The sequence below is a fragment of the Lactuca virosa genome, chromosome 5 (genome assembly GCF_052849685.1).
Source record: "Lactuca virosa cultivar CGN04683 chromosome 5, Lactuca_virosa_CGN04683_v6, whole genome shotgun sequence".
Lineage (NCBI taxonomy): Eukaryota > Viridiplantae > Streptophyta > Magnoliopsida > Asterales > Asteraceae > Lactuca > Lactuca virosa.
In genome coordinates, this window is record NC_136430.1 from 286375269 (window position 1) to 286402443 (window position 27175).

Here is a 27175-nt window from a genome sequence, read left to right on the forward strand (position 1 = left end):
ATGACTTATAGTAATTTATTGTAGTTCATTTGAAACTTACAACTTTTTAACTTGTCATCTAATTACTAAATATCAAAAGGTTTTTTATAATTGTATTGAATATTACTTTAATATTAAAACTCTTTAGCTTTCAACTAATTAACTATTATAACCCAAGAATTTTTGTAACTTATGGTATATTAATTGGTTGATTTAGAGTATATATATATAGTTCATGGATATATACAAACTAGATTGTAAGGATTTCCAGAATAAGATTCGGAAAAAAGAGCTAAGAAAGCACAAAGTTCTACTCCATGGGATAAAACATGAGTAATAATATGATTGTTTGATAGACATTTCCGTCAAATAGATTATTTTTATGTTTTTTGTTCTATTTCTTTCTTCATGTTAAAATTCTTTTGTTTTTTTACATATTGTTTTATGTTATTAGAATTTATGCTTTTGTTTATCATTTTAATATTGTTTCTTAATTCTCTGATTATTTCTTAATTTGTTTCTATTATTAAAGTTTATTCTTTATTGTTTCTTAATTTTCTAACTTTCACTTGAAACTTATCTTTTGGTTGTTGGTTTATAATTTATCAACAAAACTAACATTCAAAATAAACAAAATGTTTCTTAATTTTCCAATTTTCACTTGAAACTTATATAGTTTCAAATTTGGAAAACATTTGGAAGCATTAGATTTTATAGTTGGTCCTATTTCATTTTTCTGGTTTAGATTTTTTTTTTTTTGTTTTTGTTTTTGTTTTTGTTTTTTCTAATTTGTGTTTTTTGTTTGTTTTATTATTTTGTTATTTTTTTTTCGATTTGTTTTCTTATTTCTTTATTTCTTTTTTTTATTAGGCTAGGAGGAGTGGACTCACCATACACCCTCGCTAAGGCTCACTATGGACATAGAACACCGCCCCATAGCACTTGCTAGGGGACTCACTAAGGAGAAGACGCTACAGAGGTAGCGAGAGGAGAGAGAAGCGGGAGCTTGGTTGTGATTGGAGAAATGCGTTGATGTAAATCTGATATCGGTAGAGAGGGTACGTCGAGGGGATAAAGTTGGTCACCTTCTCCGGTGATTCCAGTGGTGGAAATAAGGAAACCAGTAAATAGAGAGATTAACTGTGAGAGAGTATGGAGAAGCTACCATTCGTACTCTAAATTCATTTTCTTATGAGCAACAGCGAAGAAGATGCCACATGCTTCATTTATCTTGTGCAAAGGAGAGATATATATATGGTATCGTACATCATACTTATAGTTTTTAGCATGTCATGACCCACTTATCATTAATCTCACGCTGACGTCCTGCATCTTCACTTTATCAACGAGTTTGAGGTCCATGGTTTCTCTCTATCAATGTAAGTTAATGAGAGAGTATGGAGAAGCTACCATTGGAATTCCAGGTACATTTTGTGTTAATTGACGTTGTATGGATTTCAGTTTATTGTTTATACTCCATTTTATGCTTAAGAGTATACATGTCAATATGCCCACCAATTGTTTGGTAAAATGCCTAATTGAAAAAATCATTCTTTTGATGCTTCTTGCAACACTTTTAAATGGTCTAGATTGAAGTTCCTCTCTAGCCCATTACATCTGGAATCTTATAAATGGTTTGATGGTTATAATATTAACTACAAGAATTAGGGCATGTTACATTTTTTCCAATTAAGTGTTGATATATAAATGATGTCAATATAGAGTAACAACTGTATAAATAAAGGTTGTTCCTTTTTTTTGGGGCTGGATGAACTGACTATATATATTATGACCTTGTATATATGTCCCTCTAGCCTAATAGTGAAAATAAGTGGACGATCGATTGTGTTTTTATCTTGTTTATAGTTCAAAGTCAATGCATACATGACCAACAATTATGGTTTAAAAAAATAAAAGGTGTTTAATATTTGTGTACAAAAAATGTTTGTATATTAAAATAAAGTAATTTAATTAAATTAGAAAAAAATAAAAAAATGGAGTGCTAGGAGTATTATCACTCCCTATCAAATGCTAGTATTAGATGTTAAATGGTCAAAAATAAGATGACATTCAAAAATCTGACGTGACAAGTTGTTAGGAGTATTACCACTTCCTTTAGCCTTAGTGTTTTTTTAGACTTCTTATTATGCTGATGTTCACATTTTGCCTTTACATGTTCAATTTCATATAATTGCAATGTTCATATGTTTTTTTATTGTGATTCATATGTTTTTTATTGTGATTTTTAGACCATCTTTGTTAAATTTGTATTTATTATAACTAGTTTTGATTTAATTCACAAAAAAACTTCGAAAGATATTATACTTGTGTCAATTTTGAAGATGAACATGTATTCACTTCCAAATATATCACTTTATTTTTTGAAAATAGACGATTTGTATGAAATTAAATTGTTGATAAGCTATCGCAAAATATATTATGAATGTTTTCAAAAAAAAAAAAAACTATGCTAGTCGTATTAGTTTAGCTAGTTTCAATATTGTAAAACAACAATCAATGAAACCGTCTTTTTTTTTTTTTTTTTTTTTTTTTTTTTTGAAATCAATTTTTTAATTGTTGGATTTTAAATAAAAAAAAGTTTTTTTTTGTTGACTCCATACTCTTGATCAACATTTGTATCTTTTTCTACCATATAAAAAAAATTATAACCATTTTACCTCTTTAAAAACAAATAAGATCTGAATGTCTTTGAAAATTTATAATATCACATTTTCAACTCATAAGCCATTATTTAAAATATTCTAATAAATAGAGACGAACCAATATGGATTGATATTTAATACATCTTAGTTATCATCGTACAACGAATGAGAAGGCAAACAGGCAACAAGTTGCACCGCTAAGCCCTTTTGTATGGTAAAGCCAATTCTTTTGAAGACTACATCCATAGATCTAGGGGATATAACATTGCTATGCATGATTCGTTGTACTCTACTAAGAAGCTCCACCGCATCCGGTTCAAGGAAACCAAACGTATCAAATGCAAATGGTATGAACACGTGTTGATTTTCCATGCACGGTTTCTCATGTTTGGTGACCTTGCATGTAACAACTTTTAATGCAGTATGTCCCGCCGTGAAACCCCTGACCCTCAAGCTTACGTGAGGGGATACCCCTGTAAGGTCCACACATGTGTGTTTCCCCTCAACCTATCCAAAAATCAAAACGCCAACCGGTCTAAAGGTTGACATTCCTCTTGTCGGGTCAGTCAGGAAATTCACAGGAGCCTCTTTCTTGGCGGAAACCCCGACACGCTTACATATGTCGACCAAAACATCCCTAACCATATCGTACCTGTATTTGAACCTCGGGAGTTTTTTGCAATGAACTGCATGCTCGCCAAAAGAGTCCAAACATGCATTACAGCATACTAGACATATCCAATCGGTTGGGAATATTGGAATCATGAGTCGATATTTGAGGATGGTACGATACTCCACATGAGACATATGTTGGCCAAGCCCATGTGTAGCGGTAGCTAGAAGAAAATATTGAGCATGTGGGGCACGTAAACACTGGAAAATTGCTTTCTTCCGAGCCGTCATATTGATATTCACTTCCATATCTTGGACAATTTTACTAAAAGGGGCACTCGCCAGTGTATTCTAGGATTTAGTGGGGAGGGGCGGTGTCCTTAGTAGTAAAACTGATAAAGTCAATGTACGGAAGCTTGTTACGAAGAGAATCTAAGGCACAAGCATAATCAGAATCCATACAATAAATGCCACTATCCCGTAAGATGTGGTCTTGCAATACCCAAGATTGGGCCCTTGAGGCAACAAAAGCATATGAGGTAGCCTCTACTGCCGAGTATAAACCTAAAGCACCAAACCAAATGGGTAGGGAATCAAGTCGCCACTGTATGTCGCCAAAGAAAGGGCCACCATAAACCACAATGTCCTCAATCGCCCCACGCAACCCATTATTGAAGAACAACGCCGCCTCCTCCATGTGAACGGGTTGACACATCCTCAGCCCAAAGAAAAGTTTAGCAATACCCATACAAGACCGAAGTAGCTCACTCTGCGGGTCAGAAATTTATGGAAGAAGGCGCATCAAATTCACAGCGTTTTCAGCTCTCTTTATGGCTAAGTTACTAATGAAACTAGCATCTCGACTAACAGCTCCCCCGAGAAGTTTCACCCCCAATGGCGGCCTCCAGATGCCAACCAGGAATAGCCCCTCATGCAGTTTCCTTCCATCACACGAGGGCCAAAAGAGCTCGGTTTTCTTGATATTCAACTGAAGGCGCAATTTTGGGCCAATAGCCTTAATGATGTCTAACGCTTTGGCCACCTCCTCAGAATCTCCAATAAGTGTGCCATCATCAAGGTACCATGCATGGAGAAGAAGCTTGCAATTATCTTTAATATTATGCAAGAGCGGGTGCAACACAAGGGCAAAGAGAAGTGGTCCCAAGGGGTCTCCTTGTTGAACTCCAGTAGTAGACCAAATATGTGTGTCTCCTAGATATAACCTTGCTGCTTGACAATATAGGAATTCAATCCACAAGGATATATAAGGGAACCTCAATCTGACCTCATGAAGTAATGCAGATCTGTCAACAAGGTTAAAGGCATTGGAGAAGTCCACGGTAAGCATGGAAAGAGACCCATCGTTGTGGCGCTTAGTTAACACCCTGTTGGCTATGTAATACGGCTTCAGCTCCACACGACACCCCGACCCCGAACTAAAAATCATTGAGATACTTTTCCATTTCTTTACCAACACCTTTCATAGTCATCTTGGAAAACAAACGTCTCCATATAGTTCCTACTGCAATAAGTCGTATTCCCTTGTCAGGTTTTAAAAGCGGTATAAGAGGAGTAGAGGCAACAAATTCCGCCAAACTCGAAGGGCATCTCCCCTAGCCATAGATTAACCACACATGTAATAGAACGTAGGAGGTCTTTGGCTCTAGCTGAACTTTCTCCACAAGAGCATCTAAAATGTGTTGAGTTCTCAACCCATCTCTCCTACACAAGGTTCCTTTAGGGAATGATTTAATGCCCCCAAGGACATTTTCAATATCAACCACAAGGGGAGGTACTGAACATATTGTACTCGACATGGATGGTGGTAGCTTGTGTGGATGCTTATCCTCCAATGCCATCGTGGTAGCATCCCCGTATGGAGCAACCCCTGAGGAACATAATACTTTCACTGCTGCTGTGAAATGCCCATCTGCAACCTTACAGAGACATTGTCTGACGTTGGTGTCTCCCCGTGTTCTATCCTCCTAAATTTACTCTTCTTTTTTGCCTTGTTGCTCCAGCCTTGCATTATCAACCAAGTTTTTAACAAGCTTGGCTATACTGTCTTTTGTACCCCAAGTAACTAATGCGCTTATGATGTTATGATGTTGCAAGGACTTCCTGTTCCCAAACCTTCTTTCTATCCTGTTCTTGGGAATGAACACCTGAAGAGTACACCTAGGAAGAATTAATAATGTAACCCACGCTTTAATGAATCCGGGATGAGCAACCACCTTAGAAAGGGCCTGAGAGAAAGCCATACGATAGTTATGAGGGATGCTTTTGACTGTGGTGATAGGTAGCTTAAACACAAGATCAAGGAGCTTAGCATCCATCACCAATCCTTCATTGAGGCTGGCATCCGGTTCCTGGGGTGGAGGATTTTGAATACCAACAATCTGTCCACTCATGTCATCAACATCACCATTAAATTTAACAAGACCATCCGAGTGGCGAAACGAGCGGCTTAGGGCATGTAGACTTATACAATCCCTACATACCCATTGACCAAAATCCTTCAATGTTGCTTCCACTGACATAAACAGTCCAAGGTCTAAAGAAATAGCCTCTCGCAACACAACTCTACGCTTATTCGTAGGGAGGTGCAAGCTCTTGATATGAGAAATCATACGAGATATCCCCTTACCACCCACTTCACCATTCGGGCAGCAATAAAACCCCCGAAAAGGACACGGCCAAGTTCCGCTCGCATATGTATGAGAATACGCCTCAAGGGGAGGCTCGGAATGAGAAGTAGAAATCCAAAGGAAAAGGTGACACTCCAACAAAAGGTTGGAGTGCACAATGAAAAACCACAATGGAAAGAGACTCTACATCTTTTTGAGTCCTTAATAAATCATCAATCCTTCACATGCCACCTTTCCTCTTCTTTAAACTTTATTATCACCTAGAATAGAGCATAAGATTAAAACATTATTAGACAACAAGAAGCCTAGCAAGTAAAATGATAAAAAGTTAATAATTAGGCTGGACGGTGATTATCCTCTATCATGGGATGAGTATTTGAGGATGTCAGAGCGCATGACACGGGATTGTCTATACAAGTTTGCTAAAGCTGTGATTATCCTTTATCGCAGTTGCTATTTTCGTAAGCCTACAATTAGCGATATCCATCAAGTATATACAACACATGGAAACAAGCATGGGTTCCCTGGAATGCTTGGTAGTATGATTGTAAGCATTGGGGGTGGGCAATGTGCCCTAATGCGTGGCGCGGTCAGTTTACATGGGGTGATCAAAAGCAACCGACAATAATTTTAGAAGTAGTGGCGTCGTATGACCTTTGGATTTGGCATGCATTTTTTTGGTCCATCGGGTGCCAACAACGACATCAATGTTCTAGACCAATCGTCGATATTCAGTGACATCTACCTTGGAAAATCGTAAGATGTGCAGTTTGTAGCAAATGGGACGTCATACAAGCGTGGGTATTACCTTACTGATGGAATATATCCCGAGTTAGCAGTATTTGTGAAATCATTCACATCTCCGAATGATGAAAAGCGATTAAAGTTTAAGGCGACACAAGAATCTTCTAGGAAGGGTATCGAGCGCGCATTTGGTGTCCTAAAGAGGCGTTGGCAGATACTCTCTGCACCGACACGATCTATGGAGCGCAAACGAATAAGTACCTTGATGTACGCATGTATTATATTGTATTATATGATTTTAGAAGATGAGGGGAGGGCGATTTGCAACTACAATGAGAATAAGAATTTACCAAATGTCGAAGGAGTTGGTATTGGTTCGGAGGCGTACATGGCGAACAGAGCGGAAGTGTACGACCGGGTTGTACACCACTGATGGGTTTTACATGCAATAACGCGGATAAATCCTTATACACTTAAGGGTAAATGCAACCTATTAGACCTAGTCATAACACTATTGAAGTAACATTCTATTGAACAACAAGAACCCTATAACCTTAGCTAATTTCTAAATTCATAGAAGGTTACATACCTTTTGATTGTTGTAGTAAACAATCATGCAATCCTTCTTGAAAACTCTTGGAAGCAAGCACCAGAAATCTCGTGCCTCTGATGGTTCACACCTAAACCATACCAACCAGGAAACTTGAAGAGAAGAGAGGGAAATTTGATGGGTTTTGAGCATTACATCAATCCTATTGTGCACATGCAACCCTAAAGATTTGGATCTAGGTTTTCTCTAATTGTACATGCAATAATAATCATCCAAAGCCATAACCCTAAACTAGCATGCATAAATTGAAATTTATATCTAATACATAGTTAGAATGTTACCTTTCAATTGTAGCTTGCTTGATCTTCAACCTTTGAGAACTTAGCACCTCAAATGCGATGCCTCTAATAGATCACAAACACCACAAGCAATGGAGGAATATTTGAGAGAGAGAGAGAGAAAGAGGCACAAAATCGGCTCAAGATCCTTCTAGGGTTTCTAGTGGCCGATTTTGGGATGCCATGGGATCCCTTATATATCTGAGCAGTTAAGGTTTCAGCCAAAACCCTAATCCAATTGCTTAGTCCTTAAGCAGCCCATAGGATCCTTCCAGAAGGCCCCTTGGACGAATTCTATGTGGACTCCCACATAAATTTCGTCCATCCCTTCCTTATGGATCCTAAGCCCAACTTTGTAACTATCTTATAATTAAAGTACCAGTCCCCTTAATTTAATTAATCTCTTTTGACCACAAAATTAATTCTGAATTAAATCTTGACCAATATTAACTAAATAATATGATTTCTCTTTTAATATATTATTCCTATAATATATTAATAAATCATAATTAACCTATTTCTCCATAATTCATCCGGTCAAGTTGTTATGGTGAAGGAAACCCAAAAGGACCATGCTTCTATCGGTTCAAGTACATACCAAATATAGTTATGGGCTTAGACACCTAATCCAACAGTCTCCCACTTGGATAAGTCTAATAACTATAAATGCAAGTACGACATCAAAATCCGATTAGAATTCGTAGCTCTCAAAAGCCATTGTCGAACTCTGACACGTCCTATAGATAAGGGATCATGTAGCCCTTCGTTCTCAAGATATCATGCAGACAAATACATGGAACATAGTCATACTTATTGTCCAACAATTTGTTTCCCGATTTCTGATTTGTTTGACATAGAATTTAATTGAACACATCAATTTAGTCCTGACCGGGCCCGACACATAAGTCAAAACAAAATCATCGAGGGGCCCAAGATATCGCTTTTAATCCTCTTAGGATAAAAGGAACAGATAAACTTTGACTTATATGCTTGTACTATTTACTCATTAAATCATACACAACAATACGTTTTATAACATAAAGTAACCGATGCGTTTACGCATTATCAATGCACAACCAACTCGTAAACAACAACTCATATATCTCGGTTTAAAGACTATACGATATTATTGTCTCACAATCACTCGTGATAAATTCCATGAAGTGATTCATGTGAGCTCGAGTTTAATCCAATACTCAAATCTTATTTCAGGAACACTCATGAATGTTGCAGCAAACCTTTGCTATGTCTAAACGCTTAGACAATCTACAAGCTAATTCATGACAGTCTTACCTCAATACCTACTTCCAAAGTATGATCAACTGTGGATAGTTTGAATAATCATATTATTCTGGAAGTCAAAACATGCAAAATGAAACAATAGTAAACAATTGACACAAGACAGTAACTTTACTCATAAATAAAACTCCTTTATTTTATCATCAAATGTCAATTACGTTTTATCTATTACAAGTTTCTATACAGCTATCTAATTACTAAAACTAATATCGTCCTTCAGCCCAATACTCCTAGCATGCTGCAAGTGCTTAACCCTACTCAGTCCCTTCGTAAGGGGATCTGCTGGGTTCTCTTCTGATGATACCCTCTTCACTACGAGGAGTCCCTCTTATACTCGATGTCTGATGAAGTCGTATTTTCTATCGATGTGCCTGGATCTGCCATGATCCCTCGGTTCCTTGGTTAAGGAGACTGCACCCTCGTTATCACAAAAAATTTCCATAGGCTACTTTATGGAAGGTACAACCCCAAGGTCTCCAATGAAGTTCTTTAGCCATATTGTCTCCTTCGACGCTTCGCTCGCTGCTATATACTCTGATTCGCATGTTGCATCAGCTACCGTCTCCTGCTTGGAACTTTTCCAGGTCACTGCTCCTCCATTCATGGTAAACACCTAGCCCGATTGAGAGCGGAAATTATCTCGGTCGGTCTGAAAACTGGCATCACTATACCCTCTCACTCTCAAGTCATCACTCCCACCGAGGATAAGAACCCAGTCCTTAGTCCTTCGCAGGTACTTAATAATGCTCTTTACCGCAGTCCAGTGAGCTTTACCAAGATTCCCTTGATATATGCTGACCATGCTCAAAGTGAAGGCCACATCAGGTCGAGTACATGTCATAGCATACATGATTGAGCCAAATGCGGAAGCATATGGTACTCGGCTCATCTCTACTATCTCGGCATTGGTACTCGGGCTCTGAGTCTTACTCTACTTGGTATTGCTCTGGATCGGTAATTCCCCTTTCTTGGAATTCTCCATGCTAAAACGTTTCAACACTTTATCCAAGTAAGTGCTTTGACTAAGTCCTATTAGTCTTTTACTCCTATTTCTCAATATCCTTATCCCCAGAATAAAAGCAGCTTCTCCGAGGTCCTTTATAGCGAAGCACTTCCCAAGCCAGGACTTGACCTCCTGCAAGGTTGGGATGTCGTTTCCTATGAGAAGTATGTCATCCACATACAACACCAAAAAGCTAACTATACTCCCACTAGTTTTGACATATACATAGGACTCATCCTCGCTTCTCGAAAAACCAAACTCTTTGACTTTCTCATCGAAACAAAGATTCCATCTGCGAGATGCTTGCTTCAATCCATAGATGGATTTCTTAAGCTTGCACACTCTATTAGGGTGCTTCGCATCGACAAAACCCTCTGGTTGACTCATATAAACATCTTCAGCCAACTTCCCATTTAGGAAAGCGGTTTTGACATCCATCTGCCATATTTTATAATCATGAAACGCAGCTATGGCTAGCATAACCCTTATAGATTTAATCTTCGCTACTGGTGAGAAGGTCTCGTCATAGTCAACTCCAGGAGTTTGAGTAAAGCCCTTCGGAACCAATCGCGCCTTGTATGTGTGTACTTTCCCATCCATGTCGGTCTTATTCTTGAAGATCCATTTGCACCCGACCGTCTTACGACCTGGTACATTGTCAACCAAGTTCCAAACTTGATTGTCATACATGGACTGAATCTCGCTGTCCATCGCCTCATTCTATTTCGCAGACTCCGGGCCTGCCATGGCTTCCTTGTAGTTGTTAGGTTCATCCAAATTTATTAGTGTACTATCACTAATAAATGTATCACCCTCAGTTATTATATGGAAACCATACAACACAGGTGGAACACTAACCCTACTGGAATGTCTAAGTGGTAAGGACTCATCAATCGGTTCAACAGGAGTTTCCTCCTCGGGTTGAGTGCCAGTGTTAGAGTTTCCTTCATCTCTTGATTCTTGAAGCTCTTCAAGATCAATTTGCCTCCCACTGTCCTCTTGGCATATGAGTTCTCTCTCTCAGAAAACCCCTCTCCTCGCAAGGAATACAACACTGTCACTCGGTCTATAGAAGAGATATCCAAAGGACTTCTGCGGGTAGCCGATGAAAATACATCGCTCACTACGAGGTTCGAGCTTGTCGTGAGTCTCTCGTCTTACGAAAGCCTCGCAACCCTAAACCTTGATATGTGCTAACGAGGGAACTTTCCCTGTCCACATCTCGTGAGGTGTTTTGGCAACCTTCTTAGTTGGGACTAGATTAAGGATATGGGCGGCAGTCTCTAAGGCATACCCCCAAAATGAGATAGGTAACGAAGCTCGACTCATCATGGAACGAACCATGTCCAACAAGGTTCGATTGCGTCTCTCAGCTACACCATTCAACTGCGGTGTCCTAAGCGGCGTCAATTGCGAAACAATTCCACATTCCTTAAGATAGTTGTGGAACTCGATACTAAGATATTCACCACCTCGATCGGATCGGAGCATCTTTATCTTCCTGCCAAGCTGATTCTCCACTTCTTGCTTAAACTCTTTGAACTTTTGAAAGGTTTCTGACTTGTGCTTGATTAAGTACATATACCCATATCTGCTATAATCATCTGTAAAAGTCACATAGAAGTGGTTCGCATCCCTTGTGGTGGATCTAAAGGGCCCACATACATCTATATGTATGAGATCCAATAAACCCTCACCCCTTTCACAAGTACCAGTTACGGGTGACTTGGTCATCTTTCCAAGCAAACAAGATTCGCACGTGTCATCGGACCTAAGGTTAAATGACTCCAAGACTCCATCCTTTTGGAGTTGGGCTATGCGTTTCTTGTTGATATGTCCAAGAAGACAATACCACAAGCATGCTTTGTCCAAACCATTGGACGAATCAATATGCAACATATTATTTCCTATGTTGTCTATAACCATCACAGTTTCATATATACCATTACAAGGAAATGCTTCAAAATAGAAAGTACCATTCAAGAAAGCATTAATAGAACCAATTTCATTATTAAACAAAATCTAAAACCTTGTTTATACCAACCATGAAAAGAAATAATGTTTCGCGTCATTTCTGACGAGTAACAACAATTATTCAACTCTAAACCTAACCCACTACTAAGCACTAAAGAATAAACTATAATCTTGGTGACATCAGACTCTTTCCTGTTCCTCATGATCAAGTTCATCTTCCCATCCTCCACATCCCTACTTCTTCTTAGACCCTGATAATCAGAACAAATGTGAAAACCACATCCTGTATCAAGGACCCAAGAAATAGCATGTGATGAGTTGTTAGATTGAATAGTGTAAATACCTGCGAAGGTGGGCTTTATCTTCCCATCCTTGATGTCTTGCAGATACTTCGGGCAACTTCATTTCCAATGCCCTTTGTCGTGACAGTAGAAGCACACTGCATCCTTTGGATTGGAAGAGGGAGCAACAGAACCACCTTTGGTCCCACTAGAAGAGTATCCATCATGGGACTTTCCTTTGTGGCTCTTAGAAGGAGCCTTCCTCTTCTTCCCTTCCCTTGTCTAATTGCCAAGACAGGGGCATCAGTAGTTAGGAGTAGATGCAACAGATTTGCCTTTCAAACTACTCTCAACAGTTCGTAGAAGGCCTTGGAGCTTGCTTAGAGTGACCTCTTCCTTGTTCATGTGATAGGTCATACGAAACTGATCATAACAAGGAGGAAAAGAGTGTAGGATAATATTTATGGCCAACTCTTCGTCGAAGTTTACCTTCAACTTTAGCAAGCGGTCCACAAATCTCTGCATCTTTTGTAAGTGGGCCGTGATGGACTCTCCATCCTTCATCTTTGTAGTAATCATGGAGGCGATGATCTCGTACCTTTCCTGCCTCGCACTTTGATGGTACCTTTCCATCAAATATTGGTGCATCTCATAAGGATAGTAGTCCTCGTAAGACTTTTGGAGTTCGGCAGTCATGGTCGCAAGCATGATACACGACACCTTTGTCGCGTCCCTCTCATGAGCATCATATTGAGTGATTTGCTTAGGAGTAGCAGTGTTGTGGTCAATCTCCTTTAGTTCCTTGTCGAGAACATACTCTTTGTCCTCGTAGCGGGTGACCATGTGAATTTTGCGAATCCAATTGTTAAAATTGGATCCATCAAAGATCACCCTCCCACACAAGTTCATGAGGGAGAAAGAGCCAGAAGGGTTGGAGCTAGAAGGGTTGTTGTTTGAGGTAGACATCTGAAAAAGAAAATAGACAAAGTTTAGATTAGATAAGAATCCCCAATTTAACACCCAAATGAAAAATTAGGGCTAGGATCCAACACAATTATTTACAATTCAAAAGAGGGATGCCGTAATCTAATTGCAAATAATTTGAAGGTAGGTAAATGACGATTTACCAATTTCCACCATGAAAAACGAAAAAGAATATTAAATTTTAAATGAATTGAAATTCCTAGATTCTTTTGAGATTCATTGAACTTTTCAATGGAATGTTTAAATCTCGATTATGCCCTTCAAGTTTGTGATTGGGATGCCGAGGATCACAAACAAGGTGTGAATAACTGTGTAAATGTGCTTGGTACTCTTGATGTCATTTATCACCTAATCAATGTGCCGGTTAACCACACATACTCCATTAATCTATGATAAACATTGAGCTACCCTTTGCCACTCTTGCTAGTCCCAAATTAGTGTACCGGTTAGCCACACATGCTCCACTAACGACTTGGCAAGGTGCAAAGTGCAATTTCATGGAATAGCATCATTTTTCACATTTTTCCTAAAGTAACTAAGATTGGAAATTTATGAAAACATTTAGTTACTTTATAAAATCATTATACTTATTATGAGGAATTAGTTTGTCCTATCCTACACGTTCGGCTAACGACCCTCCAGTAGTCAAGAGTGCGGTGGGTAAGAGTGGATACCCAATGACGGTCATTTTACAGGCCGCTTCCTTAAACACCCCTTATAGACCAGCTTCGTGAATGAGGCCTACTAACGGTAAGACTGACTTATCTTATACATATATATAATTATTAATCTTTTAATATTATAATAGTATAAGGGTTGAATTTTAAACATTTAAAAAACTAAGGTTTAGAATTTAAATATTTCAAAATTAAAACTTTTTAAACAAAATTTAAATTCCAAAACTTGAGGGCAAATTTTGAAACTTTTCAAAACCTTTCTAGATCAAATTAAAAATAATTTAATTAATCAATTAATTTGTCAATATCTAAATTTGACCTAATTCAATTTATGGCAAGATAATTCACATCAAATAATACAAATAGTTATCTTTATCATATAAACTAATATTTATCTTATAGTTTGACAATTATATTCTAATTGGATGAGGATAATCATTACCATATAATAAAATTCGAGTTTTATCAGTCAAAAACGTTTTTGATAATTATCCCAATCCAATTCTGGTCAAAATCCCGAAAAATCTGCCAACTGACGAGCCGACTCATCGAGTCAAGCTTTGGATTCGTCGAGCAGCCCTAATCGTCGAGTTCATCAGAGGACTCGACGAGTTCATCAAGCAGATTGCAGAATTTCGACTTTTTCAGCTAAGAACAATTAAGCAATGCATCATATACAACATAAAAACGAACCGGTCTCTGATACCACTGATGGGTTTTGAGCATTACATCAATCCTATGGTGCACATGCAACCCTAAAGCTTTGGATCTAGGTTTTTTCTAATTGTACATGCAATAATAATCATGCAAAGCCATAACCCTAAACTAGCATGCATAAATCAAAATTTGTATCTAATACATAGTTAGAATCTTACCTTTCAATTGTAGCTTGCTTGATCTTCAACCTTTGAGAACCTAACACCTCAAATGCGATGCCTCTAATAGATCACAAACACCACAAGCAATGGAGGAATATTAGAGAGAGAGAAAGAGGCACAAAATCGGCTCAAGATCCTTTTAGGGTTTCTAGTGGCCGATTTTGAGATGCCATGGGGTCCCTTATATAGCTGAGCAGTTAGGGTTTCAGTCAAAACCCTAATCCAGTTGCTTAGTCCTTAAGCAGCTCATATGATCCTTCCAGAAGGCCCCTTGGACGAATTCTATGTGGACTCCTACATAAATTTCGTCTATCCCTTCCTTATGGATCCTAAGCCCAACTTTGTAACTATCTTATAATTAAAGTACCAGTCCCCTTAATTTAATTAATCTCTTTTGACCACAAAATTAATTCTGAATTAATTCTTGACCAATATTAATTAAATAATATGATTTCTCTTTTAATATATTATTCATATAATATATTAATAAATCATAATTAACCTCTTTCTCCATAATTCATCCGGTCAAGTTGATATGGTGAAGGCAACCTAAAAGGACCATGCTACTATCGGGTCAAGTACATACCAAATATAGTTATGGGCTTAGACACCTAATCCAACAAAATTTTGGCTGGCTCTTGGTTATGAATTACTGGCCGAAAATCAGAGGGTCTAAGGCCATATATATAGCTGTTAGGAAAACCCTAGATAAGCCTTACTTGATTAAAATAATAATATCTTAAATCAAGTAATTATCTTGTTTCCTGATTATCTCCAAGGGATGTTCTAGAACCCTAGAATCACCCCAAAACCGTCCACGCTTATGCGGAAGGTTCTGGAACCCCTTTGTTCAACTATTGAATAATTACAGCTTAGGTCCTTGGACTGTTAATTAATCCAATTAATCCTAAAATTAATTCTAATTAATTTCTGATTAATTCTTAATTAAATATAACTTTTTCTAATTAATATATTATTCTCATAATATATTAATAAATCTATTTATTGTTATTTATTAATCATATAATAAATCAATAAATTAGTTTCTTCTAAAAGTCATCTTATTCAATTTTCAGGTTTGAGGGCAACACAAAAAGACTTTGTTAATAATTCAAGTATATACCAATTTAGTTATTGGCTTATACACCTAATCCAATAGTCTCCCACTTGGATAAATCTATAACTACAATTGCCAGTATAACTTCTAAATTATCAGCAAATGGTGCTTCCAAAAGCAACTCGAGTCTCTGATCTGATCAGACATTAATCCTAAGATAAGTGATCAAATATTCCTTCGTTCTACAAGATATCGTATGGATAGGAGACATGGATTAGAATCAATCTCATTGTCCAGAATTCTGTTTCCCGATTTCCTGATTTGTGATGACGTCTTAAGACTTCTAATTGAACATATCAATTTAGTCATGGCTAGGCCCAACACGATAAGTCAACACCAAATCACCGAGGGGCCCAAAGATATCGCTTTTCCCGTTAGGGAAAAAGGAAAGAATACATTTTTACTCATATGCTTGTATCCTTTACTCATCAAATCATACATGCCACTACATTTATTAACATCATGTTACTTATGCGTTTTCGCAATACCAATGTACAACCGACTTGTAAACTAAAACTCATATATCTCCATTTTAAGAATATAAGATACTATCATCTCAAAATTACTCGTGATAGAATCCATGAAGTAATTCTATGAGCGCGGGTTTATCCAATACTCAAATATCCATTTTCTGAGTACTCATGAATGTTGTAGCAACACAATTGCTATGTCAAACTCTTTAGACAATCTACAATCCATTTCATGACAGTCTTTATTCACTACTTACTTCCTAAAGTATGAGCGTCTGTGGAGTTTCGAATACTCAAATTATTTAGGAAGTAAAACATTTAAAACAAAACACAAGAATAAATAAGTGACAAAGGCAGTAAACAAACTCATAAATAGTCTCTATTATTTAATAACCAAAATCAATTACATTTATTTTGTTACAAGTTTCAAACTAATCATCTAACTACTAAAACTAATATCATCTCTCAAACCAATGCTCCTAGTATGTTGACTATGTTTAACCCTACTTAGAGCCTTTGTGAGAGGATCTGCAGGATTGTCTTCTGATGAAACTTTGTTTACTATGATATGACCTTCTTCAACTCTATGTCTGATATAATGGTACTTTCTGTCGATATGTATTGATTTACCATGTTCTCTCGGTTCTTTGGTCAAAGAAACGGCTCCTTCATTATCGTAGAAAAGTTCCATTGGCTCCTGAATGGTCGGAAATACTCCGAGATCGCCGATGAAGTTCTTCTGCCAATCCGCTTCCTTTGATGCTTCACTCGCTGCTATGTATTCTGATTCACAAGTAGAATCAGCCACCGTGTCCTGCATGGAACTTTTCCAAGTAACTTGTCTTTCATTTAACAAAAACACCCAGCTAGATTGAGAACGAAGATTGTCTCTATCTGTTTGAATGCTGGCATCACTATACCCACTTAATCTCAATGTATCACTGCCACCAAGGACTAGAATCAGATCCTTTGTCCTTCACATATACTTAAGTATGTTCTTCACTGCTTGGCAATGAGCTCTGCTAGGATTTCACTGAAAGAGACTGACCATGCTTAAAGCAAAAGATACATCAGGGCATTACTTTGAATAGGTAGCTCGACTCATTTCCGCTATCTCTTCATCTGTACTCGGGCTTTGAGTCTTACTCAACTTGGCATTACTATGAATAGGTAGCTCTCATTTCTTTGAATTTTCCATACTAAAACATTTTAGTACGTTATCCAAATATGTACTTTGACTAAGAACAATTAGTCTTTTCTTTCTATCCCTTAAGATTTTTATCCCAAGAATATAAGCTGCCTCCCCTAGATCCTTCAGAGCAAAACACTTTCCAAGTCAAGACTTCACTTCTTGCAAAGTTGGAATGTCGTTTCCTATAAGAAGTATGTCATCAACATACAATACTAAAAAAGTTACTATACTCCCACTAGCCTTGACATACACACATGACTCATCCTCACTCCTAGAGAAACCAATATCTTTGACTTTCTCATGGAAGCAAAGATTCCAACTACGAGACGCTTGTTTCAATCCATAAATGGATTTCTCAAGGTTACACACTCTATTAGGTAACTTTGCTTCTATAATACCCTATGGATGAATCATGTAAACATCTTCAGCCAACTTTTCGTTAAGGAAAGCGGTTTTGACATCCATCTGCCATATTTCATAATCATGAAAGGCAGTTATAGAGAGCATTATTCTAATAGACTTTATCTTGGTCACTGGTGAGAAGGTCTCATCATAGTCAATACTGGGTTTTGCGTAAAGCCTTTCTCAACCAGTCGAGCTTTAAAGTGTGTAGCTTTCCATAAATGCCGGTCTCCTTTTGAAGATCCATTTGCAACCAACTGTATTTCGACCAAGTTCTTGATCAACCAAATTCCCAACTTGGTTATCATACATGGACTTGATCTTACTGTCAATTGTCTTTTTCCACTTAGCAACCTCACGGCCTGCCATTGCTTCCTTGTAGTTAGCTGGCTCATCCAAATTTTCAAGTATACCATCACTGATAAACATGTCACCATTTGACGTTATATGGAAACCATAGAATGTAGGTGGCATGCTGACTCTACTAGATCAACGAAGATGTAATGAATTGTCAATGGGTTCAATAGGAGTCTCATTCTGTGGTTTATCTCTAGTATCTTCTAAGGTTTATTCATTGGTTAACTCTTGAATCTCTTCAAAATCAATAGTACTCCCACCGTCCTGCTTTGCATACGAGCTCTCTCTGGCGAAAGACTCCCCTTCGTGCTACAAAGACCACATTCTCACTAGGTCTATAGAATAAGTATCTTAAAGACTTTTATTGGTAGCCAATGAAAATACATCTCTCACTTCTAGGTTCTAGCTTGGCATGAGTCTCTCTTCTAACGAAAACTTCACAAACCCAAACCTATTAGACCTAGTCATAACACTATTGAAGTAACATTATATTGAACAACAAGAAACCTATAACCTTAGCTAATTTCTAATTTCATAGAAGATTACATACCTTTTGATTATTATAGTAAACAATCAAACAATCCTTCATGAAAACTCTTGGAAGCAAGCACCAGAAATCTCGTGCCTCTGATGGTTCACACCCAAACCCTAGCTCCAAGAAAATTGAAGAGAAGAGAGGGGAATTTCGGTTGGCTCTTGGTTATGAACTAGTAGCCGAAAATCAAAGGGTCTAACTCCATATATATAGATGTTAGGAAAACCCTAGATAAGCCTTACTTGATTAAAATAATAATATCTATCTGATTTCCTGATTATTTCCAAGGGATATTCTAGAACCCTAGAATCACCTTAAAGCCGTCCACCCTTATGTGGAAGGTTTTGGAACCCCTTTGTTCAACTATTGAATAATTACAACTTAGGTCCTTGCACTATTAATTAATCTAATTAATCCCAAATTTAATTCTAATTAATTTCTGATTAATTCTTAATTAAATAATACTATTTCTAATTAATATATTATTCTCATAATATATTAATAAATCCATTTATTATTATTTATTAATCATATAATAATTCGATAAATTAGTCTCTCTCTATCTCTCTCTCTCTAAAAGTCATCCTATTCAATTACCAGGTTTGAGGGCAACCCAAAAGAACTTTGTTAATAATTCAAGTATATACCAATTTAGTTATTGACTTAGACACCTAATCCAACAACCACAACCTTCGCGCTAATTTAGTGGAACACGTCTTCAATGCTCGAAGTGAACCCGTTGTCGACGATTTTGTTGAAGACGACTTATTCGACGATACAGATGAGGAATCAAAAATGTTTGAAGGTGATTGGGATGAAGATTTTGATGACGTGCCAAGCAACGATGATTATATGACTTGTTCAACTCTGTTTCGATTTTTTTTTCAATTATGTTTCATTTTATTAATTTAGCATGTATTTTTTTTAATTAAAGAAGTATTTTCCTTTTTTTTATTTTTAATTGTTTACATTTTATTCAATTAAAAAAAACAAAAGTGTGGTAAAGTGAGGTATGACACCCACCAGTTTTGTGAGGTGTGGTAAAAAATGACGTGGCATTTGAAAAGTATGGTGAGTGTGGTATGACACCAACCAACCTTAATAACTTCAACAAGTTTAATCACAAAACAACTTATTACTTAATTACTTCATTTTGTCATCTCAATGATTGTAACATGCAATATAGTTACTACACAATAATATTTTAAAGTGATTCACTTATTCTCATAATAATAGTTCTCTTGTCTTATTAAAATGAGTTCCCCACACATAAAGCTATATCCTAACAAAAACAAGTAAACTGTCTTTTTCTTCAAGGGGTAGCTAATCCAAGGTTCTCTTATTTGGGCATTTGATAATAACACGACATTTAACAATGTCATGAAACAACACTAGAACAACTCCTCTAATTGTTTAGGTTTCTTATACTTACCCACAACTTATAAATATCGATAAAATCAACATCATATGAGTTGAACACATGTTACTTGTTGTGTATATATATAGTGACACAAAGAAGTTCACTAAGGGGTCGTTTGATAGTTGCTTACCGGGTTAGAACTGACTGGGTTAGAAGCTGATTGGGTTAGAAGTTCTGACTGAGTTAACTTCCGACTGAAACTTGTTGTTTGATTTTGCATCTGACTGTGCAAAACGACTATCTTACCCTCAAACAACATTTTTTTATAATAATTCCTTTTTGATTTATCATTTAATTTATAACATTACATTTTTTATAAACATTACATAAGAGCAAACACCTTTTAAGTTCCATGAATCAAAAATAAAACTGAATGCAATCTCATAACAAACCAAAAATTAAATTACACAATTGAGTTCTACCCTTACAATAAGATCAAACACATTTATCAAGAAAACAAAATAGATTTTTAGAACACTGTTATGAAGAACAAGATTTTCTCTGCTTGAATCTTGATGAATCTTGTCTTAATACGCTGTTTTGCCAACAACAAATCTTTTTCTGCAAAAAATAAATAAAAATCATATTTTTGTTGAATACAGCAGTGAAGGCAGCCTATAAGTGCTATTAAAAAAACAAACATCAATTTCACTACAAATAATATCAGTATCATAGTTTGATTGATGTAAAACACACCCTTAACTCTCAACAAGAGTGTATCAGGCCATACAATCATTAACTTTATATAAATATAATAATTGGAAGTTGACCTGCAAAATATTGCAATTTATTTGTTTACTGTAAGATCACAATTCACAAGTATAAATTCAATACATGTAAATTATCAATTAGGGATTAAGTAATTATATTTCACTGGATACCATGGGATTATATCTTAATGGTCCCTAATTGAAGCTTATGTCAGTTCATCAGTCACCATTATATCTGGACAAGTATTGTAAAATTCCAATCAATCAGAGTTAAAAACACATTTGACAAAGAGATAATCAGTGTAATATATGGATAGAATCTATTAAAATATTGCAAAACAACTTGATAGTAAAGATTTTTAAAGACCCCACTTGATAAATAAGGATTTAAGAAATTCATAATCAAACAATGGATTTAAGAAATTCATAATCAAAGTTCAGCAACCAATCAGATTTATAGAGAAAGAAATCATTTTCAGGGAAAAGAGAGAAAATCAGAACACATAGGGGATGATTGGAGAAAGAAATAGGTTTCAGGTGAAGAGAGTCGAAAGCTTACCTGTGATATCATTCGATTGATATATATGGAAGTTCAATTGAAAACATCTCGATTATACATATATACCTAAGAGATAGAATTTATCTTAGAGTTTATAAAATACAAAAACACAATATATTAGTACTTCCGATCAGGACAGAGTGGCGAGACATCTTGTTAAAAAAAACACTCACCTGATGAAGATAATAAGAAGTTTTCCCAATCTTATATGAATTGGATGGAGGCCGGAGCTCATGGAGGTGGCGCTGGAAGGGGACGGCGAAGTCGGAGGGAAGAGCGACGCAGATGATGTCGCTGATGTCGGGGTTGGGTAAGAAAGGAGAAGGATAAGGGCAGCGAAGGTTTTATTTTTTCAGTCAACCATATTTTTTAAGCGGACTGAATAAGGAGCTTGGTCAGTTATTACTGACCGAGTTAGTCATTTTTGGGCTTTATCAAACGGGCTGACTCGGACCGAGTCAGTCAAAATGGCTGACCGGACCCAGTCACTCCACTATCAAACGGACCCTAAGTCTCCGAAAGGTCAATCATCATTGCATACATGAGTAGTGACAGTGTCATAGTTAAACATATATTTATGCATTATTTTAATACATTTGAGCATTAATTTGGTAAAATGCAAAGATATTTGGTACTTATAATGTTAAATTCTATCTTGCAACCAAAAAGGACATTCTCAAGGAAAAGGAGCTGAAACTGACGAAAGTTGGATACTTGGAGGGCTGGAGCTGAAATTAAGAGAAGAAAGATGAAGATATCGACCATATTGAAGTTCCCACGACGTGGACATCTATATTCCATGACGTGGCATTTGGAAACTTCTTGAATACATGTAAGAACCATTCTCACGACGTGACACATTACTTGTCATGACGTGACCACATGGCAAATTAAGAATCTTTTACGACGAAGCACAAATTCCTTGGTGTATACGAGATAACTATGACTCCCACAACGTGGAATCTATTTCCCACATCCTGGAGGCCAAATTTTGACAATAATATAAATTCCGATCATTAGGTCGAAATGGAGAATTTTGACAGAGAGAGCTGGGATAAAAACCTTCTGAAGAGTCCTTGGAAGGTCTGAATTCGATTGGAGATCAAGCTTGAAGATTTTTAGACAAAGAGTATCATTGGACCATTCAGTTTGCTAGTTTTACTATGTCTAATCTAGTTAAATTCGATTCTATGCTTGTTTTTTTTAATCATGGGCTAAAAACCCTATACTTTTGTTTGGTGATGATGAACCCTTTAACTATATGTTGATTTCGAATTTATGAATCTTTTATGTTGGTTTAACTAGTGTTTGATAAATCATAATCCTTGCATGTTGAATTTCTAGCTTAAATTGCTTATTCTACAAGTTTTGTGTAGTAGCTGATCATTCTATTTGCATAAATTTGTTATCTAGTTGCTTATGAACAGTGAATTTCTAGATCTAGTGATTGAACAAATCCTAGAGTTAGGTGATATAAGTTAATAACTTTGATTGTGTTAGAGAGCATAATTAATCCTTAATTTGTGCTTTATTTACTTGTCTTGATGTGGTATATGGGGTAGTAATATAATAAATCATATTGAATCCATGGATTCGAGGTAAAATCCCTGTATGATGTATTTTAGTATAATTTTGGCTGATATAGGGATCAAATGGTATAGTTCATTTGTTGGTAGCTTGGAGGATTAAAAGCATGACTCTTGCTTTCCAATTGGCAATTTTTGCATTAATTGCTACTTCATCAATCTTATTGATTAGCATACCCTCTGTATTTGCTTCTCCTGATGGTTGGTCAAGTAACAAAAATGTTGTATTTTCAGGTACATCATTGTGGATTGGATTAGTCTTTTTGGTGGGTATGCTTAATTCTCTCATTAGATAGGTAACTCATAGATTTATCATTCATAGTCCAATTTATATCTATATCAATTTAGTGTCTTACTTGTATTTGATCATAGCATGGTAGTTCATGAATTGGTAAAGACTATGAATCTAAACATGATAACTAGTTACTTAATAATTTGGTAGCCAATATAATTATTCTATTAGGAATCAAACATAGGAAAATGGGGGGTTCGAAACTGAACGAAAGTACAAAATCATTTTCTATTTGCTTTTTTAGTCTCAAAAGTTGTTTAATTGCTAGTTGTTTGATTTAAGTTGTTGGTCTTGCAAAATAAGTAACCCCCCATTTAGTTGTTTTTCTTTGGTTTAATTAATAGTAGTTATTTTCTAGTTAGAATACCATTCCCTGTGATCGACACCCGACTTACTTTACTACTCTATAATTTGACTAGGTAAACCACCTAAGTGCTTTTTAGCTAGTTAAGTTTGGTTAAGTTAATAAATTAAAAACTAGTAGGTATATAAATTGCACTTCAAGTTTTTTCTGTCGTTTCCGGGGAACGACTTATTTTAGTTTTAATTTAATTGATATTAGTTAATCGATGCTTTTTGTGGGGCAAAAACCGCAAAAAGTTAATTTTCTGCGTAATTTTTAGTTTTTCAGTTTTATCAGAATTCACGACATGGCCATCTTTAGGTCATGACGTGAAAACTGGAATTTTCAGTTTTTCGTTTACTTTATTTTAGTTCGTTTTTATGTGTTTTTTTTTGTTTGTTTTAGTGATATATGACCAGGGGATCAAATTTTAAAATTGTGCCACCACTTGACAATCCAGAATCTGCATTTCAGAAGAAAAAGGATAAAAAGCAAGGTGAATCTAGTAGCGGTTTTCAATCAGACAAGGTAGAAACTTTCGAAAAGACTCCCGACAAGAAAGGCACCGGATACGAACCAGAAACTGAGAGTGATTCAGAAGAAAAAGTCAAAAGACAATCCGACAACACGATGGCGAGCATTGCGGAAATGACCATGGAGGAGTACAAAAGGCGAATGCATAATGACAATGGGTCGGGTCTTGTACCACCATAAATTCCAGTTGCGGAAACTTTAAGCTCTATGGACACGTTCTCTCGATGCTCAAAGATATTCCATTTTCTGGGAAGGACCGTGAAGATGTCTTTCGACACTTTGACGAGGTGTTGGACATTTCAAACTACTTCAATGTTCCAAATGTTTCACGAGATGCAATGCTACTAAGGATGCTTCCAGTAACTTTCACATGAGCCGCTAAAGATTGGTTAATGTCACTTGTACCTGGAGCGATCACTACATGGACAAACTCTTCGCAATGAATTCATTGAACAATTCAACCTCCTTCAAAGATATCAAAGCTCAAGAAGAAAATCTAGAATTTCCAACAACTGGATGGTGAATCCTTATATGAAGTGTGGGAGCGTTACAAAGGCTTACTTCACAATTGTCCACAACATCATCTTAACGTGCAAAAAGAGATCTCCATTTTCTATGATGGAATCAATGTGATCACTCGCCGGCTACTTGACTCTCAAGGACCAATGACTAAGAAGCATTCGGCAACCAACAAGGCGTTAATAGAAGAGTTTGCTAAACACTCAAGAGAATATCAACACCCTCAAGATGATGTGATAAAAGAAAAGGTAAATGGTGAAGGATCTTCAGAAAGCTTAGCGACGGTGATGGCAAAGCTTGATAACATGGATAGGAGGATCACGAAGATGGGACAATCCATTCACGCAATACAAGTTGGGTGTGACAATTGTTCTGGGCCACATTTGACCAAAGATTGTGATTGGATGAGAACGGGAATAGGAAGGCGCACGTATGTTACTCAAGTGGTGATCGTTATGATGAAGATTTGAGAAAGACTAAAAAGGACTGGAATCCCTACGAAGAGTATCAAAAAGAAAAAAGAGAAGTATCGACAACAAGGGCGAGGCTATTACCAAAAGGAACAGGCACCACCCAAGAAAAAACCCGATCTCGAGTCGGGTTTAGCTAGGTTCATGGAAGCTAGTGAGTAAAAGCATAATACTACTAATGCTACCTTAAGAAACCAACAAGCCTCCATCTCGAATATTGAAACTCAAATCGGGAAATTGTCGAAACTAGTCCAAGAACGTCTTTTACCTAGCAATTCCGTACCAAAGCCGCAACATGATGTGATGACGATATGTACTTAAGAAGACACTAGTTCTGAGCCTATGGTGATCCTCAAAGCAACCAAGAAGCACCCCGATCCACAACCAAAAGAATTGAAGGAAGAAAATCAAAATACATCTGCCCAATATTCACGACATGGTGAGCATCATGTCACGTCGTGGCGAGTACATGATATGTCTTAACCTTCTTCGGTCAAGCCTTATCAGCCGCTACTTCCATGTTCGTCTCGAGCTAAACAGAACCCAATGGAGCAGGATCATAGGAAATTCATGGAATAAGGCCAATCTCTTTCCATTAACACACCTTTTATTGAAGCTATTGCCAAAGTTCCAAAATTTTCCATAGATGTGAAAAGCAATTACAAGGAGTTGGAGAAAGCATCTACCATAGTACTTAATGAGAAATGCTCTACAACAATCATGAAAGGGATTCCAACGAAGATGGGAGATCCTAGGCGTTTAACTTTGCCTTGGTAATTTGACAACTCTACTAAGACAAATGCTTTAGCCGATTCGGGGGCTTGTATCAATCTAATGCCTTTTTTATTTTACAAGAAGCTCCAGTTAACAAGGTTAAAGACCACAAGGATGGCCATCCACGTGGCAGATGGATCAATTACCTATCATCATGGGATTATTGAAGAATTGTTGGTGAAGGTCGGGAAATTTGTATTTCCAGTAGATTTTGTCGTGGTAGATATGAAGGAAGATAAAGAAGTTCCCATAATATTAGGAAGACTTTTTCTAAGCACCGCTCGTGCTCTTGTTGACATCCATGATTCCAAGCTCACACTAAGAGTTGAAGATGAAGAAATTACATCTGGAGTGAATCAAAAAGCAAGACACCGTCAATCTAGGAATGAAGTATTATGTATGGAAAAAGAAGATAATGTAGAAGGTGTCAATGGGACTGAGGAAATAGAAAGAATGATGGAGAATGTGATTCTAGTTTGGGAAAGGCCTAAACCACAAGAAGATGTGAAGCGTATAAGGCCTAGAGACTCTACCCTAATGATATTTGAAGTGTTTGCCTTCACTACCCAAAGGTGGAATTTGAGGAAACAATTGAAGAAGAGCTTAGTGAAAAGGAAGATGAGCCAATTAAGGAACCCGATAAAGACAAAAAGAAAGACGAAGTGGGTGAAAAAACTCAAGCGCAAACATGAGCCAAGTGGTAACACGAAGAAGAAAAAGAATTCAAAGAAAGCGTACAAGAGAAGGGTGCAACCTACAAGAGGAAAAAGCTTGATTTGAAGGAGAAAAGGGAGATTTCGCTCCCAACCGGTACATCGTAGAGCGGGAGGGAGTCCGACTCACGACTCTAACAAAAGAATCATTTCACGAGAGGCAACCCGAGTTTGGTTTGCATTTTTCTTCCCTTTTATTTTTAGTTTTATCGTTTCGTTTTCGTTTTTAATTTTTTATATGATTAGTCACTCGTTAATTCTTTGTTTTAATCAAGTGTGGGGTCATGCGCATAATATGGTGAAAGTTTTTATAAAATTTTGAAGAAAAAATTGGGCTTTTGAAATTACACTGCACCCATGACGTGGCCATTTGTTGACACAACGTGGGGTTCAAAGAAAGTTATTATATCATTTTCAGAACTCACGATTTGACACCCTATATGTCACGACGAGAATATAAGAGGGGGACCAGTTCGCTCTTTCTACCCTAAAAGAAATCAGTTGACTACCACTTTCACTGACAAAGAAATCACGACGTGCACTTAAATCCTT

At 36.8% G+C, this 27175-nt stretch overlaps 1 non-coding gene across 1 annotated transcript; it reads right to left on the reverse strand.

The window, feature by feature from the left end:
• Positions 1-24626: 24626 nt before the first annotated feature.
• On the reverse strand, positions 24627-24733 carry LOC145118316 (small nucleolar RNA R71). The gene has a single exon (XR_013713272.1). It is a non-coding gene; the product is annotated as a small nucleolar RNA R71 (small nucleolar RNA).
• Between the last annotated feature and the right edge of the window lie 2442 nt (positions 24734-27175).